Raw genomic sequence first — 19,323 nt, forward strand, 5'->3', positions numbered from 1 at the left:
TTCTGTCACTTACGTGGTAGCGATAGCCATGTGATGAATTGGATTTATCATGAGCCTCTCTGCTACGGCTAGTTCTAGTATTCCAAGCTTCTGAACAGTTTCAAAAGCTGCCATTAAAAAACTGACTGAAAGGGCTTTCCACCTTTCCGTTTCCCCCCTCCCCCCTTCCAAATTGCACTTATCTCAGACCCAAGATTGGCAATACTTAATCTGCAGGGACAGTTTATGATTTGATAAATTTTAGGGGGTTAATTGTAGAGTTCAAGGCCAGAAGGGATCACCAGATAATCTCATCTGGCCTCCTGTGTGTCACAGGCCACTAGACACCATACAGCCACCTGAATTAGATAGAAGTATTACAGCCTTGAGGAGCGTAAACTATTGTGTGGTACAGGCAGAGAATTGGAGGGATCAAGAAGCACCAATGCCAAAGCTCCTGCAGTGGCAGGGCCCAGATAATCCTGGCAAGTGACCTGCACATCAGTCTGCAGAGGAGGGTGAAGACATCCCCCGCCCCCAAGGTCCTTGCCAATCTGATCTGGGGGAAAATTCCTTCCTGACCGTAAATATGATGATCAGTTAGACACTGAGCATGTGTGAAAGATTCACCAGCCGTGCACTGAGACAGAGAAATCTCAGTACCATATCAGAGCATCAGCCCACTGCATACTGGGTCCCATCTCCAGCTGTGGCCATCTATGATTCTTCAGAGGAAGAAGATTTTAAAAAAAACAACCCAAACCCAGAATACATTGTGGGTGAAGAAGAGGAATTTCCTTCCTGATCCCTACAGGTGGCCATATGAAGCCCTTAATCATGAGATTTAGGAATATAAGACATGAATCAGATGGGACCGTAGGACTGCTGAGTCCAACTCCTCTCACCACAGTTCTACAACTTGTCATACAATCCAACTAATACATTTATCAAGCTCTTTCTTAAAACTCATTAGGTTGTTTGCCCTTACAATTCCGATTGGGCCTCAGTCCTCTGATGGTTAGAAACCTTTTAATTACCAGCCTAAACTTATTCTCGACAAATTTATACCCATTTGTTCTTGTGCCAATATTGTCTTTTTAGCTTAAATAGCTCTTCTCCCTCCCTTGTGTTTTACCTCCCTGCCGTGTTTATAGAGAGCAATCATACTCCTCTCCCCCAGCCTCCATTCTGCTAACTGTTAATGACTCTGACTAATATGTTAGGTGGAAGTGCAACAAAATTACACTCCTACAGGATTTTAAAAAATGAATGTTTGGTAGTCTTCAAAGGGTGTTAGTTCTCAGGAGGAGACACTGCTTTTCTTTGTCCAGAGCCTGGAATAATTTCATATTTATGTATTTGAGAGAAACGGATAAATTGTTTGAATTAAATCATAAAATCAAAAGATGGTATGAAGCAAACTTTTCATTGAAAATACGTGTGTGTGTGTGTGTATATATATATACTTCCTCTATTTCTATTCTCTACCTTTCCTTCTCATTACTTGTTTTTCTACCATCATTGTTTTCTGTCTTCCTCCTTGACACCAGCCCCTTCTCCCTTGATTCCTTGGGAATGGGGATAAGAGGGGCTATAGCTTAACTCTTGACAGATCTCAGTATGCTGGTGGTGACATTGCTCGCAGAGAGAACCTTGCTGACACTTCTTAGAAGTGTTAGCATCCATTTGGAATGGATTTAAGTGATAACTGTTTTTAAAAGTTGAAAAATGAAAGCTCAGCAGTTACTCTGATAGTCACTTATGGGTCTTTCTCTTAGGTGTACAGTCAATGACCAGAGGGTTTTGGGTATTTACTGTGAGGGTTGGTAGATTGTCAGTTTTCTTACCTTTGCAGAAGGGCAGGTGACACAATCACTGTCATTTCATACTTCAAGAGGCACATATTTATAAACCTGTCTACTGGGAGCTGCGGAGTGGTTGGTGCTGAGGAACCAGACATGCAAATTACTGTGAAACTGACTGTAATCAAATCTGCACACACAGAGACTGGTTTTCCGGAAAAAATAAACCTATGTACTATAGAAATTAAGATTTTTCAAGATGGGACTATGCTGAAGGACGTTAGATTTTTAAGCCTACCTACCATGGGTGTGTCTCCTTTCTAATGTATTTTTATACTGAATCCCCCAGTTTATTAGCCAGTTGTGCTACTTTTGTCTATTTAAAGATTAAATATGGATACTTACACATTTTTGATACCAAAAATATAACTTAATTCATGAGTAGAACTTTGATTCTGAGCATCTTTTATAGATATATAAAACCGCTGAAGACAAAGCAATAGTGGGGAAAGAATTTAACATGTGATGGCTAAAAATAGTTTAACAAACATTATCAGGGGCTTTTGAGTGCAACTGTTTAAAATTTCTATAGGAATACAAGCAGTGTGATGGTCAAACTTATTGCATTTTGTAAGGGTCCCAACAACAGATTTCTCTAGCCTGAATTTCTGCCTGGAGAATAGTACACTATTATTTGTCCTTTGATGACTGAGTTCTGTAACTCCTCATTTTCTTCCACTTTCCTCAGATGTGCTTTGTAAAGAATATAGAGTAAACAGTGTTCTGGTTGCAGCAGACATCAGGAATCTGAGAATATAACAGCAAGAAAGCAGACACTGATTCTGGTGTTACACGGAACATCTGTCTGTTTTCAAAGAGCTGCCAGTTTATCAGTTACAGCAGGGTTTGGCTATATGGGGATTGTGTGAAATTGTTGTGTCTATATTGTAGCTGCTATTGTTGGACTGCTGTGAAAGTGACAGATGCAGGTGTTCACTCTGAAAGAGTACTGGTAAATTTGCAATTTTTGCCTGGCTTGTGCTTTTAGAATTCCTGCATAATAGAGCTTGTTCCAGTATTTTAAAAAAGACCAAACAAAACATATGGGGACCAGTCTGTGTCCTGAGACCATCAAATAATAGGGATTCCTTTCTCCTTTTTAAAGAAGGATGGATTATATCTCCTTGTAGGAGTAATCAGGGTTTTATTTTGAAATCTGAATTCCCTTTATATTGCTTTATCTATTTAGAATTTTTTTTTAAAAGGAAATAATGTGTCCATGTATTGTCTTTACCCTTATAACAGTTATAATTTTTGTTTATATCCATTTTCTAATTGTGATTTGGTTTTATAATACACAACTAGTATGTGTAATTTAGTGTTCACTATGCGTATATAATTAATGTGAGTAGTGTGTGCATGCATGGCATGCATATGTGCACAGGGTTTATCTGGCAAAAACATGTTAAAACTAGTAAGATTTTTACTTTTACTTAACCAAGATAAATGCTTCCCCCCCCCCCACAGAATTGAATGTAGTGTAACTTCATAAAAAAATCAAAGATGAATTGCAAACTGAGTCTGATCTTGCGCTTACTCAAACAAAAATTTCACTGAAGTAGATAGAGGGTTGCCTGAGAATGCATTGCAGGATCACATCCTATCTATTTGCCTAAATCGGTGGGATTAACATTCTGAATAAAATTTAATTTATTTTACCTGGATGCTAGTGATGTTACTTACTGTGCTATTGGTAAGTTCAAAAGTTGAAGGTTTTGCTTATTGAATGCAGCTGTCATGGTACACCAGATTTTCCTCAGTAAATTTGTCACTGTTGCGCTTTATTACTGAGCTCTGTGAAGATGATCTGTTCTTTAAGTATCTAACGGTTGATATGTAACATCAGACTGGGAGCTACAAAAGTCAAGATCAAGATTTGGTATTTATTTAGTTTTAATATAGTATTTGTCTAAGTCCTAAACTCTGTACAAAATTAAGAACACAACAAAGAATTATGTATTGCTGGGGGAGAAATGAGGTTCATGAATACTTGTCCTTCTCTGTAGAGCACATTAAGATCTACTGATGAAAAGAGCTTTTTATCAACATCTACTATTTATTAAATTTTAAAATGCAAATATGATGACACTCAGCTAGTCAGTACACAGAATATAATTTGAGCCTTAATTTGTCCATATAAAATAACATCCACCCTGTGGAGTAAGAACCCACAGTCTATCTCTTCCCAATCCTCCTAGAATAGCCCAGGAAAATAGATTATGTAGTTTGCCATATACTCTGCCTCAAGGGTTATATACATATTGAACAATGAAGGGTGATAAGCTAGAGCCCTGCAGTACCCTGCACAAGAGAGCACTTTGGCACAGAGCAGCTGCCAGAGCTAAAAGAAGCAGCATGGATTCTTTGATCTTCATCCAGTGCCAAGAGACTGACTAATTCTACCAGCTCAGTTTCTGTATCATACTTAGGCATGAAGCCAGACTGAGTGGGGTTAAGGAAATTTTGAGTTTGCTATTTGACAGCCACAATAGATGAGGAAAGAAATCTAAATACTTAAAAGTTGCTAACCACCTCAATGGGAAAAAAAGCTGTGAAACATGAGGGGAATTTTGGAATGTATTCTCGTTCAGCACTTTTGAGTATAAATTCTAGTACTGCAGTGTCTCTCACTCTTGCTTTTTTTGTTGTCATATAAACCTTTTTAGGAATATAAGGGGGTGGGGAGGGATGGAAAAAACACCTACAGATCTGGTGGCTTATTTACCATTAAAATGTGTATTTATCAAACTATTTTTAAGTATACATATTTATTATAGTTGCCAGAGGCTCTGGATCCTTCAATCTGTTAATTCATAACCATGCAGATTGGCAGAGTAATGTCTTTCTCATATACCAAATCAACTGTTGCCCTTACCTCCTGAGTATCCTGCAATTTCCATTTGTCTGGAGGACGGTACTTAAAAGTTGCTTTTTCTCAGTTGCTGCTGCTTGTTCCCTCTGCTGGCACCTTATCAAACTGCCTATGTGACACCTGAGAGAGACCAGGTGGGTGAGGCAGTATCTTTTATTGGACCAGCTAATGTTGGTGAAAGAGACAAACTTTCGAGCTCTGCAGAGCTGTTCTTCAGCTCTGAGTTCAACCTGTCTTGTTGCATCTACTCGTGTTGTATCAGAGAGCTGCTTCTGCTGCAGCCCATTTTGGAGCCTGTCTACTTATGTCTTGGGGAAAAAATTATTGGAAAGAGACTGTCCTGATTGGAGTTGAGAACCGATTAGGGCTTTCCATTCGTACAATGGTCTCCCGCTGTCACAGTCAGGAGTGTCTCAGACCAGAACTTTAAAGAGACACTAACTTCCTGCCCTTTCCCAGCAGTGCTGCCTGGAGCAACATACTAACAGGCCCCCAGGTATTTCCTGAATACCATCAAGGGAGTTTTCCAAGTAGCTCAGAAGTGCCAGTTTTAACATCTGTGTAGCCTGTTTGTCTGCTCTTGTCCCTCTCAGCTCACCTCCCAAGCTAGCCACAAAGGTTAATAGCTTTGGAAAACTAATCTGGCCTGTGGATAGGCCCTCAACTAGCTACATGGTTGGCTCCTTTTTGGCTAAGGGATGTTCTTACTGCCCATTCTCTTACAATCTCCCTTTCTGTACTCTCCAGGGACTTTCAGCAAGGGGACCCTTTCGCCCAATTCACTTAACCTGCAGTTTGGGAAAGGGACAGTGATCCCCTACTTTTAATAGCTTGCTCTGCTCAGGCGATCAGGGGGTTACTAAGCTCAGAAGTCAGCATGGTCCTGTCATGTTTTTTTGGAGATGCCAAGAACTCTCTGTTAGAACCACCTGTAAGACAGACTGCAAGCTAACTAGCTCCATTAGCAAGATCTAGAACCAGAAGAATGGGCACTCATTCAGAGGATTTAGGCCAGATAGCAGTGAGATGGTATTTTTCTCCAGTGGGCCAGTTCATGGCCAGAGCCAACAGAAAAGTATAGATAATTCTGCTCCTGTCATTAACTTCTTCAAGCAGGTATTATGGAGGCACTTTTAATTTCTTGGGCTGGTCTGTGAGGTTACATCTTTCCTCGATTCTCTTTAATAATTAAAGTAGCCAGAAGAATTCAGCTTGGTCAAAGCTATTGTCATCCTGATCACAGCTTACTCAGCTAAAAAGGAATGATTCCTGAGACTGGTTGTATATCTGTGTGCAACTCTTCGACTTACCCAATGGTCAGGGACTTCTGACTCACTCCAGTCTTCATGGGCTAAAGTTTTCTTCTTCTTGGCTTTTTAACCACAGCAGAAAGAGTCAGCGAACCAGGAGCCTTTTCCATCAAAAGACTTTATCTTCATTTATTTTCTGACAGAGTGGCCCTTCATATGAACCCAGAATTTGTTCTTACAAAGAATGCCACAATTCACTTATAAGACCATATCTTTGTTCTTTTTTCTCCTTTTACACAAGTTAGAAAAACACTTCTGTATCCTAGTGTGGTAAGAGCTATAAAATTCTATCTTCACAAAATGAAACTGTGGAGGAAATTCGATGATCTGTGTGTATTATTGGGGAGGAGAAACACAAGAAGAGTTAAAAGATATGCAAAGCATTCTTCTCCAGATGACTTCAGGTGACTAGTTCTCAGACTTTTAGATCAGCCTGTAAGGAATCCCTAATGGGAATTGTTAGAGGTATGGTAATATCTTGGGCAGAAAGGTATTACAGCTTTTTATAATGAAGTTGAGCGCTATCCTTGATTGCACTGTAAGAAACATGTACTAGCCTGGAAGAACCTTCAGAAACAGCATACACCAGCCCAGTCTCAACTCCATTAAGTAAAAATAAAAATCGAAAAGCTTGCTTTGACTTAAAACTCTTGTTTTTGCAGGGTGGGGAGGCTTAGCTAGTTATTGAGTAAGTTTTGAACCTCTGTTATTTTAGATTAGATGATGTCTTATTTCATTTGTTTACTTGTGTAACTGTTGGCTGTTCACTGTTTGTTTCCCAGCAGTAAGGGAAGTGAATCCTACATAATAGAGAGGTAAAATTAGTTTTTATTTTTGTAATTTGGTTTCTCATAGTAATTCTACATGGCTCTGTCCATATAACCCTGCATTACATTATGTCATACCATTTGTAAACATGGAATGAATTATTGTTTGTGCGTTAGGAGAATAGCTGTCATATGTCTGCATGAAATTCATGCCTGTTGCATCCATTCTGGAAGTTAAAACAAGTCAGTGTCTCCTGGCCTGTCTCAGGCAGTTGAGCAGCATCCCAACAGGAGACTCAATCTTGCAACATTGATCCTTGATACAGTGCTTAAATAGTTTGCTGGACTGGCGCCAGAGTGCTCAGCACCTTGCCGGACTGAGCCCACAGCGAGCTGGCAGCAGCAACAGAGGAATAAAAAGGGAGGATGTTTTTTAGTAATTAGCTCTGAAACAGTAGAAATAGGATATCCAGCAATAAAAGCCAGAACCAGGGATACTTCCTATCAGAAAGAGAGAGAGAGGATAGCCTTGTGGTTAAAGTGCTGAGACTCAAGATCTGGGTTCAATTCCTGGCTCTGCCACCAACTTCCTCTGTGCTCTTAGCCACTTTAAACTTTCTGTCTGTGTTCTCGCTCAGTAAAATTGGGCTAATACTTCCCTCATGGAGGCATTGTGAAGATAATTCATGTACGTTTTTAGTTACAATAATGATGAGGCACCATATACAAATCTAAACAGAAACCAAACCACAGATATGAAAACTAATTTTTATGTAACCATAGAAATTTGTGGCTAGATGGAAATTTGAGAGGTTATCAAGTCCAGCCCCCTGTACTCAGGCAGGACCCAGTGGCATTGGAACAATTTGTATAGTGGAGATTAAGCCCATTACTACCTGTCCTACCTTCAGTGGACATAGAGAACCATTGATCACCGTCCTCCTTATAACAATACTTAATATATTTGAAGATTTTTATCTGATCCCCCCTCAGGTGTCTTTTTTCTCAAGACTAAACCTGCCCAGCATTTTTTAAACTCTCCTCATAAGTCAGGTTTTCTAAATCTTTTATCAGTTTTGTTGGTCTCCTTTGGACTCTCCAGTTTATCCACATCTTTCGTGAAGTAGCACCAAGATTTGGACACAGTACTTGAGCTGAAGCCTCACAAGTGCCAAGTAGAGTGGGACAACTTACCTCCCGTGTCTTACATACAACACTCCTGTCAGTGCTTAATTTGTAATGAGAGAGGTGCCGGGGCTCAAGCAATGGGGAGGAGGGATAGCTCAGTGGTTTGAGCATTGGCCTGCTAAACCCAGGTTTGTGAGTTCAATCCTTGAGGGGGCCATTTAGGGATCTGGGGCAAAAATTGTGGATTGGTCCTGCTTTGAGCAGGGGGTTGGACTAGATGACCTCCTGAGGTCCCTTCCAACTCTGATATTCTGTGAATTTTTTTCTTTCATAACTGATGCAGCAAGCCTAGAGGTGCTGGAGCTATGAATTGCCAAGCCTAGAGCCCCGGCAAGGCCTGGCATAAATTAAGCACTGTCTCCTGTTAATGCACACCTGAGCTGTATTAGCCTTTTTCATAGTCACATTGTTGACTGTCGTTCAATCTGTGATCCACTATAATCTCCAGATCCTTTTCAGCAGTATTACCGCCTAGCCAGTTGTTCACCATTTTGTTGTTGTGCATTTGATTTTTTATTTTCTTCTTTGCACTTGTCTTTTCTGAATTTCATCTTGTTGATTTCAGTCCAGTTCTCCAATTTGTCATGGTTGTTTTGAATTCTAGTCCTGTCCATCAAAGTGCTTGCAATGCCACCCAGCTTGGTGTCATTTGCAGACTTTATAATCATACTCACCACTCCATTATCCAAGTCATTAATGAAAATATTGAATAATACTAGACACAGGGCTGACCCCTATAGGACCTCACTAGATGTGCCCTTCTAGTTTGACAGAAAACCTTTGATAACTACTCTTTGCACCCACCTGATAGTAATTTCATATAGATCACATTTCCCTAGTTTCCTGATGAGAATGTCATGTGGGTCTGTGTCAAAAGCCTTACTCAAATGAAGATCTATCACTTCTACCACTTCCTCCACCCATCCACTAGCCCAATAACCCTGTCAAAGAAGGAAATTAGGTTGGTTTGGAATAACTTGTTCTTGACAATTTTATGCTAGCTATTCCTTATAACCCTGTTATCTTGTACATGCTTACAAATTAATTGTTTAGTAATTTGTTCCAGTATTTTTTCAGGTATCTAAGTTAGGATGACTGGTCTATAATTCTCTGGGTCATCTTTTCCTTCTTTTTAAAGATAGGTACCAGTTTTGCTCTTCTCCAGTCCCCTGGGATCTCTCACTTCCTCCATGAGTTCTCGAAGATAATTGCTAACCGTTCTGAGATTGCTTAAGTACCCTTGGATGAATTTCATCAGGCTCTGCAGACTTGAATACATCTAACTAACATATCTAATTTTCCCTTTCTCCCGTAGAATAATATTACTCTAGTTCCTCCCATTGATATCCTTCATGTAGTTGTTAGTGATGGTCATCTATTTGATGGGAACTTTCTCATGTATTTTCATGGGTATTTCCATTGCTAGCATAGTGTTGTCAGATAGCTATTCTTGAATTAAAAAATCGTATTAAAGGTGAAATAGTTTAAAACATAGACAAGCCCTGTGAAAGGTATTTTGACTTTTCTTGGAAGATAAATTGAATCCTGTTGCAGAATATTAATAGATTTAAAAAGGTCTTGGTGGTCAAGAAACGTAATTAAGTTAAAACTTCAGTTTAAAAGATTTAACAGAGTCAGCTGTTTTAGAGAGCTGTGAAAGTACTTTTCATGTTTTGAGGCTGGCATTTTCAGATGCACTCCACAATGGCCTAATTTTGCTTCCATTGCAGTTAATGGGAATTGAGTTAGGTTGGCGCTGAACACTTCTGAATGTACCGTGTAATTTTGTGTTTACTAGATATCCTTTAAATCTAGATCTTTTTTTCCAAACTGAAAATTTTGCAAATGTTTTTCACAAATGCAAAGTTAATCTGTACTGTATGTTATACTTTGCTGCTGTGATGTCCCTGTCACTTTAAAAGAACAACAGTAGAATATAGGCTCTTGGTACCCTGAGTATGGCAGTTAAATATAGCCTGCAAGAGGTCAGTCATACCTGCTTATAGTTTTTTATCACAGCAGTTATTTTTAATAGACAGATACTCAATCCTTTTGTGGCAGATAAAATTTCTAAAATGGTTAATTCTTTATCGTTCCTTCAAATCTACCTTTATCATTTCAGTGACCCAGCAGGGCAGTTGTACATATTATTATTGTTGCTGAATTGTCTACAGTGAAGAACAAAGAGTTCTTTTTTGAGACGTACTCAAATTTGAGCATTTTTCTGCATATCAGAGGCTTCCAAAGAGGTTAGTGGGGCGAAGAGGGAAGTACACTATGATTAATTATAAAGAATGCACAGGTGGTTAACTGCAGTGAGGCCTAACGTAAGGTAAAGAATTTTCTCAGGATTGTTTGGATAATCCTGTGCTTTGTCTGGATTCACAGTGCCTAGGACTGAAGTTTATGGTGCGTGGTAGATACCTTTAGGCAGAGAATGAGCAACCATCTTTGCATTAATTTGTAACAAAAGACTGGTGGGACATTGTCCCATGCAGCTGAGAACTATTAGTGAATTCCTCTGACATTAAGAAAGCTAAAAATCAATGTTGTAGAAAATTCAGACTGTAGCCCAGACCCTAGTTTTTCTTAAGATTTGAGCAGAGAGACCACAATAATAGTTTTATAGAGGTAAAAAGAGCAATGTGACCTCTCCCTGCCTTTATTTTAATCTTTAAACTACTATGCCATTATTTACTTTAGGAAAGGAGATTTTAATTGTTTGTTGATATTTCTGTATTCAGTGTGCCTGTGATGATTTGAGGAATCTGTGTACAACTTATTAAATTCAGTTTGATTTTATGAACTGTCTGTATCCTTATGTCTTTTGGCTGTCTTTCACTGTATCGTTAGTTCAAACTGTTGAGCTAAGGGAAGGGGGCTGGCACTGGGACATCTGTCTATGAATAGATTGGTTGTTAAAGATTGTCAGTTCCTAATCAGAACTTTCGTTTCGTGGGAAAGAACAAAAGAGGAACTGCATCTGAGATAAACCAGTTTTTGCCAACTTCTCTACAGAGGGCAGGAGTTTGAAGGAATGCAGTTTCCCTAGCAGAGGGAATAAATAAATGAGGTGTTTGGGCAGCCCCTTGCAATGACTGGGTGGGTCAGACAGACAAAGGAAGATTGGGGCAGGAGAGAGGAGCAAAGGGACGGGAGAGGAGACTTCTTGATTGCAGGACCTGCCAAGGCTGAAGGCAGTTGGCACTGGACAGAGACACTCCTTAAATTGACAGGTTTCAGAGTAGCAGCCATGTTAGTCTGTATTCGCAAAAGGAAAAGGAGTACTTGTGGCACCTTAAATTGGAGGAGAAACTGAGAGTTGCAGGAGGGAGATCCTGGACCCCTAAGGACTCTGACCAAATCCCAAAGAATACTGAAGAGTGGTGAGGAAACTATGACAGGGAATGGTACATAGATGTTTTATTGCTTTTTACCTAGATCTGTGTATCTCTTGTGCTGTCCACAGTAAAGAAATATAGTTTTAGAAGCCCCGTGCAAGGCTTGCATCTTTTTGCTTTAACTATCACGTCTCTGAAGATATAAATTGTAAACTAGAGTGCCCACTAGGTTGGAACTCTGGGAAAGAGGGTGCTTAAGCAATTGGGGAGTCTGGGGGACCCAGCACTAGTCTGAAGGGCTGCGCAGTTGGACCGCGGGGTCTCAGCTTTTCAGATAGGTGCTAGAGAATCTGCACCGCAAGAGTGTTCCGAGAAAGCTAGAGCCTGGACTCTGCTTAGGCTCAGAAAAGCTTAAAAGCACATAAGCCCAGTGTATGGGACCCAAACAAAGTGGCCTGGGGAATGTCCAGGAGTGGGAGTTTGACTGGGGCTGTGGTGGTGGGGCACACAAGATTATCTCAGAAAAAGGATGAAATAGTCAGAAATGCTCTATTGTTACATTACTCTATTTTCTTTTGCAATCTATTGAATCATTGATGTGCTCGCATAAATTCTTAATTACAGTCATGGTACTTGAGCAGTCAGCTTTAGAAAGGGGAGGAAAGAATGAAAACAAAGCTAGAAAGAAATGATGCCAGATAATGAGTTAATCTTTTCAGGAGCCCATGGATATGACAATAATGCAAGGAATTTATGCTGATTTTCTTTTCAAAAAAGTTATTAGCATTGTCAGTTTGAGTGGATTTGAACATCTGGAGCAGAGAATTAGGCCAAAATTAAATATCTGTTGCAAAAAATGATTATAACAAAATAAACTATTGATTTTTTTAAAATAAATGCATGGAATTTGACATATTGTCAGAATCAACCTTACTACTAATACTATACTTTCAATCTGAGTATTTTAAAACTTCTTAAAAAAATTGGATAAGGATTATCCATCCGCATTTTATGGAAGAGGAAACTGAGGCACAAGGAAGCTAAGTTGCTTGCCCAAAGCTACAGACTGAATTGGTGACAAAGCGAGAAGTAGAACTTGTGTGGCATATACCCTTCCAGTGGATTATCCACATAGAGGATAGTAGCATACTACTACTACTACTGTAGCTCAAGTATTTAAAATCTGAGTTCCAACCCTGCTGATGATTCTTGTAAGAGGTCAGTCTGGTTTCATTTCTTTGTACAGTACCTAGAGCAATGAGGTCTCTGAATTTGAGACTTTGAGCTCTATTGCAGTACAAATAAATCATAATTATTACTGCCCACAACAAACCATATTGTTAACACAGTCTAATGTTATTTACAAGTCAACAATAAGAGAGCAATGAGAATACGTTTCTAAAATATAGTTCAATTCCTCATTTTTTATGTCATTGTAACTACTTCATGAAATCTTGGGCCAAATCTGAAGTCCTTGCTTTGTCCTGCCCATTGAGAATTTTCAGTTGTCTACCAAAACACCACCCAAACTAAATTTATGATCTTTCTGTGTTCCCACCTAGATTAAATGATAGACTCATCTGTTTCTAATCCATTTCTGATCCCTTACAGTTTTATTTTCCAGCTAAATACAATTATCACCTCTTTATTCCACCACTTCTGTTCATATCCTTTGATCACTTTTGAATGTCATCTGATCCTCTTTTCCCTTTCGTTACTTTGACTGCTTACACATAGCATTTGTGGTATCCTTCATTTTCTTCCTACATTTCACCTTTATGCCATGCATTTTATTTCTGCACTTCCTTTTAGCTAAAATACGTATTCCTTTTCACTATCTGAAAGCATCCCTACAATTGAACATTTTTTTACATTCAGCAAAACTAGCATTACTTTGTAACTGACCAATTTGTACAGTGTCATTAGATTTCATAGTAAATTCAGTACCTGTAAATGTTTGCAATGATTTCTGAGTTTTTGGTTTTGTGTTTTTTAAATTGTTTGTGGTTGCAGTTTTGGAAAGTGGCATTCCATACTGAAAGTCCATTTTCCTCTCCCCACCGGTATTACATTTATATTGAAACAGGTTAAATTATGTTCTTGGGATGTGAGTACAAATAATTGGTATTATGACAGTTTCATTACTATATAATCACTATTTTTAAAATTAAAACAGAGTGCCTATCAAGAGTAAAATGTAAAATCCATACCGGAGTATCAGAAATGTGGGAAATGTATAGCTATGGTTGAAGGAGAATGACCTATTGTCTAATAATTAAGCATGGGAATGCAGACGCACCTGGGATTGTGAGAGGGAATGAGACTTTAGACTGGAACACGAAGAGCTATCTGCCTATTAATAGACTACTAGCTCAAATCCAAGTTGCAACTTCAGCGAGACAATGTGGACAATAAAGAGACTGTATTGTTTGAATTGGATGGAAAGGAGATGTAGATGAGTGTCATCAATGTATCAATAGCATTGCAGCCCAAACTGCCTGACTGTTTGTCCTAGCAACCTCACACATGTAGGCTAGAAGCCTTCAGAATTTGTATTATAGCACCATCTCTAGAGACCGCCACCAAGATGGAAGGCCCCATTGTGCTAGGCATTGTTGAGAAGACTTGTAAGACAGTTTCTGGTCTAAATACCTTACAGTCTAAATAGACAAGACAGATAAGAGGTGTGAGTAAGGAACTATGATTAGTTCCCCATTTTACAGTTGAGGAAATGAGGCACAGAGAAGTTAAATGAGTTGCCCAAGGGCACACATGAAGTCTGTGGCAGAGCTGGGAGTTGAACTCAAATCTCCGGAGATATTCCAGTATGTTAGCCAGAGAATCATCTTTCCTCTCCAGTCATCTGCCTATAAAAACATGTAATACAGTCATAGTCTCCATGACCTATCCTAAAATTTACAACAAAAGGGGACAAGTTAAACTGAGGATCCTAGAAAATGCGAGGGTTGCCTCTCCACAGTCTTCTCAATAAATCTTCGCTGAAAAAGGAAGTTAGAGACTGGCAATTGGCAAGACTGTTTAAAGAGTTGGTTTCTTGAGTATGGGCCTTCACTCTTGCGCCAGCTAGGGATGCTGGCACACTGGCCTCCCAGATTGCCAGCCTGATGCAGAGCTTTCCACCTCTAGGTCACTAAAAGCTGCTGAGGTTGGCAGTAACCACAGTTCCTTAATATATGATAACTGTTTAGTGGTCTCTTTGAACTAAATTAGTTGGCTTGATCTAGTCCCTTGTGGTCATGTATCCATATAACAAAAAAACACTCGATCTCAGCAGAGAGAGGCCCAGACTTTAATGGGCATGGAGATTGAACTGTCCTCTGACCTGTTGTGGTGATGCTTCCAGAACACTGGCAAGACGCTCTGAGGAAACCTAGCATTACTGCAGCTGGTTTGAATGTAGTCAGTAGGTAGATTGAGAATTTTACTCTTCAGGTTAGTCAAGCCAGACCCTTTCACTAAATTTACTTTCAAACTTTTATGAAAGAGATGGGGGGATGGGAAGGTATGTGTAAGGATGCAAGTAACAGAAAAATGAAAGGAAAATAAACCAAAGCAAGCGTTGAAATGGCATACAAGAACGTGGAGAGGGACATTTTTATGATTTAGGGCTTTTTGGATGGTGGATGTGACAAATGTAATTTGGTGGATGTGACAAATGTATTTTGCTATTGAACTCAAAACACATCATAAACCTCAGTAGTATTTTCTTAAATCATATTTTTTCCCCTTATCTCCTATAGGAATAGATAATTGCTACCTCCTTAGGGAGCCTGCCTCTGTTCAGATCAGGAGGCAAAAGATCATGGTCACTCATTCTGAGATACAACTGGAACTCTCTCCATTGCAAGCAGTTTTTTCTCCTTTCCCCTTCAAAAGATATATTAACCCCAAACCTTCTCAAGCTCTGTTAGTAGAATCTAAGAAAACAGAAGACTGTTTAGAGATAGTTCTGAGTGGTTTTATAATTTTGTCACTTCAGACTGGACTGGCTGATCTCTGCCACTGTTGTCTTCAGGAACATTATTTTAGATATTGTGTGATGGTGGGGCTCCTCGTTTTCCCTGCATACTGCTGGTCACAGTCTCTAAGGTGGTGATCTATTTGTATCTTGTATCGGGGGTAGCCGTGTAAGTCTGTATCCACAAAAACCAAATGGAGTCCAGTGGCACCTTAAAGACTAACAGATTTATTTGAGCATAAGCTTTCGTGGGTAAAAACCTCACTTCTTCAGATGCATGGAGCTACTCCAGAGGTAAGAAGCAGGAATGAAGACAAAATCGAGATGATGCAGCTGCCTTTTATATTCTTTTGTCATGAGGTCTGTACTTCCTGTGTCTCAAACACAAGCTTCACAGCACTTGGAAAAGCCTTAGAGTTCTTTGTCCCTGGGCATGCCCCTGAAAACCTCACTTCTTCAGATGCTATGTCTGCATCTGTAACTTTCACTCCATGCATCTGAAGAAGTGAGGTTTTTACCCAGGAAAGCTTATGCTCAAATTAATCTATTTGTATCTTGACTGTGATTAGGGGGATGCGTGGAAGACAGACAGATTTTTTTCAGGCCTTGGCCTCACATAAATTTGCTGTGATTTAAGTAAAGTTATGATTTTTAAAGCACTTTGTTAAACAGATGGAAACCTCTGGGTGATACTCTTTAAACCTGTTTTTTATTGGTTGTGTTGGAAAAAGTACAGGTGCAAACTAAACAAATATAACCAGTGGTATAAGTGTCCTCCCCACAGGGGTTTACACTGCTTTAACTAACTAGCTTTTTAAACCAGTTTTACTTATATCAGTGCAGCTTCTCCATGTAGACAAGGCTTGTGTGTAGACAACTATAATCTTTTTGTTTTCCTCTTTTGGTACATGTAGCCAAATCCTTTGGGCAATGATGCCATGTCTGTATATGGATTGGTGAATGGAAGGAATATGAAAACACCATGCATTAGAGTAAGCAATTTTACCCTTAAAATAAATATTATGTATCTATCAGTAGTCCTTAAGCAACTAATTTGTACAGCAAATAAGTCCATGAATAGCACTTCTGTCATTCACTCAGAATAGGGTCTGGGAAAGAGAATTCCTTGATCTCTTCCATAATATGTGGCAATAAAAACAGCAAATGTGCATTTATCATAAAACCCTTTCTTAAAATTAAAGTAGGAAACAAATGAAAATTCCATTAACATTGTATTGAACCAGTAAAATACTTTTAATTTGCAGATATCCTTTTGACTGAATATTGTAACGTGTTTATTTTGCAAAACTGGGTAGAGTCCTTGAACCAAAGCTGTTTGGTACAGTGTAAACACATTACTTAACCAAAACACTTCAACTAAGGAAGTGTACCCTTTTAGTGTGTGTTTCTTGCTTTCCCTTAGGAATTTAGTGCTGTAGGTAAGTGGTAAGAATTTGCAAAGGCCATAAATTCACTAAGCAAGTACTAAAGAGGCTTCAAGGGATTTTTCCTTTCTTCATCATCTTTAAAGTAGTTTCCTTTATCTTGTTACAGTAGATCAGTATCACTCAGACATCAGTGGTTCAGGAACCAAATTAGCAATCCGCATTACCCAAGAGCCATTCATTATTTCATTTACTATTATATTCTCACAGCAAAATGACTGACCAAGTTGTGACACTGTATGAAATATGGAGAGTTTTCAGAGTAGCAGCTGTGTTAGTCTGAATCCGTAAAAAGAAAAGGAGTACTTGTGGCACGTTAGAGACTAACAAATTTATTAGATCATAAGCTTTCGTGAGCTACAGCTCACTTCATCAGATGCATACAGTGGAAAATATAGTGGGGAGATTTTATATACACAGAGAACATGAAACAGTGGGTGTTACCATACAGACTGGAACAAGAGTGATCAGGAAAGGTGAGCTATTACCAGCAGGAGAGCGGGGGGGACCTTTTGTAGTGATAATCAAGGTGGGCCATGCAATTATCAGAGGCTCGTTCACCTGCGCATCTACCAATGTGATATATGCCATCATGTGCCAGCAATGCCCCTCTGCCATGTATATTGGCCAAACTGGACAGTCTCTATGTAAAAGAATAAATGGACACAAATCAGACGTCAAGAATTAGAACATTCAAAAACCAGTCGGAGAACACTTCAATCTCTTTGGTCACTCGATTACAGACCTAAAAGGGGCAATTCTTCAACAAAAAAACTTCAAAACCAGACTCCAATGAGAGACTGCTGAATTGGAATTAATTTGCAAACTGGATACAATTAACTTAGGCTTGAATAAAGACTGGGAGTGGATGTGTCGTTACACAAAGTAAAACTATTTCCCCTTGTTTATTTCCCCTCCTACTGTTCTTGTCAACTGCTGGAAATGGCCCACCTTGATTATCACTACAAAAGTATTCGTCCCATCCCCCTCCTGCTGGTAATAGCTCACTTTTCCTGATCACTCTTATTACAGTCTGTGTAGTAACATTGTTTCATGTTCTCTGTGTATATAAAATCTCCCCACTATATTTTCCACACTATGCATCCGATGAAGTGAGCTGTAGCTCACGAAAGCTTATGCTCTAATAAATTTGTTAGTCTCTAAGGTGCCACAAATACTCCTTTTCTTTTTATGAAATATGGAGACACTCTATGATACTGTTAACACCAATATTATAATATTGCAAGGAATCTGACCAGATATGCCATGTAAGGTATCTATGAAAATGTTATAATTTGACAAATATGATGATCTTATTTATATGTTTGCATCACCTTTAGATTGTGAGTTATAGATATGTTTGGTATGTTTGTATTTTCAATTTTGTGCTGTTTCTCTGGGTGACATCTCCAGACAGAATGGCATCAGCACTAAGCCGGCTTGATGGCCCATTAAGGGACATCAGCTGTACAATAAACCCATTGATAATGTCAGGGACTACACCTGATGAGTCAGCAAGAGATTTAGGGGCATGCCTAGGGACAAAGAACTCTAAGGCTTTTTCATGTGCTGTGAAGCTTGTGTTTGAGACACAGGAAATACAGACCTCATGGCAAAAGAATATAAAAGGCAGCTGCATCATCTCAATTTTGTCTTCATTCCTGCTTCTTACCTTTTGTAGCTTTTCTACAAACCGAAGCTCTGAATAAAGGACTGAATGACCCATCCAAGCTTTGGATGTGTGCCAGAGGGACTTTCAAGCCAGCAAACTCACCAGTACTGCTAAGAACTTGATATATGGACTTTGAAGTCTCTGTATGTACCTGTTTGCTTTACCATTTAACAACTCTCTTCTTCTTCTTTCTTTATAATAAACCTTTAGTTTTAGACAAGGATTGGCTAGCAGTGCGGTATTTTGGGTAAGATCCAGACCAATATTGACCTGGTACATGGCTGACCCTTTGGGGTCAAAAGAACATTTTGTATAGTGAGCAGAGTTTTTAAATAACTTCTCACTGTACTGGACCCAAGTGCTGATTGGGAGCCAGAGAACTGGAATGCAATAAAGGGGCTGTGTGATTTCTTTATTCAGCTTCTTGTTAACCCAGCTAATGGGTCAAATAGTGAACTGGCATACGTTGGTTTATTTACTTCAGCTGAAGTCAGTGGAATTATGCCAGTTTACATCAGGTAAGGATTTGGCCCCACACCTTTAAATCAGTAAACAAAATCATGCAAACAACCTTTTCGTTAAGAGTCAGTCACAATCCGACCCTTGCATGGGTAGCCATGCAAGGGCCTCCCTATTTCTTATTTTTCTAAATAGGGACTGGTGACATTGGCAACCCTTGCTCATGCTTGAATTTACACCAAGTGAGTATCTTCCACATTGTGTGCTGGCCCCCATGTAATAAAACAATTTAATCATAAATATGGAGCTTTGTTTTTCACAATGGACACACTGAATTATAATGATGATTCCTTGCTTATATATATGAAGATAATTCTTTCCACAAAGCAGCCCAAATTGTGTTCCAAACTATATACATAGAGAAAATAGTTTCCAGGTATCTACTGGAT

General features: G+C 39.2%; 1 protein-coding gene across 6 annotated transcripts in view; it reads left to right on the forward strand.

Annotated features, from left to right (window-relative positions):
* LHFPL2 (LHFPL tetraspan subfamily member 2) overlaps nt 1-19,323 on the forward strand; it is a 195,017-nt gene that overhangs the window by 45,702 nt on the left and 129,992 nt on the right. Inside the window, exons 1-3 of one of the 6 annotated variants that reach the window (XM_073344154.1) lie at nt 10,956-11,388; nt 16,213-16,290; nt 18,425-18,558. The exons of 2 other annotated variants lie outside the window; for them this stretch is intronic. The gene's annotated coding sequence lies outside the window, so the exon portion shown is untranslated. Of the gene's footprint in view, nt 1-10,955; nt 11,389-16,212; nt 16,291-18,424; nt 18,559-19,323 lie in introns of those variants that run through there. 3 more of the 6 variants (XM_073344156.1, XM_073344159.1, XM_073344160.1) reach the window with 3 other exon arrangements.

This window comes from Lepidochelys kempii, chromosome 5, assembly GCF_965140265.1.
Source record: "Lepidochelys kempii isolate rLepKem1 chromosome 5, rLepKem1.hap2, whole genome shotgun sequence".
Lineage (NCBI taxonomy): Eukaryota > Metazoa > Chordata > Testudines > Cheloniidae > Lepidochelys > Lepidochelys kempii.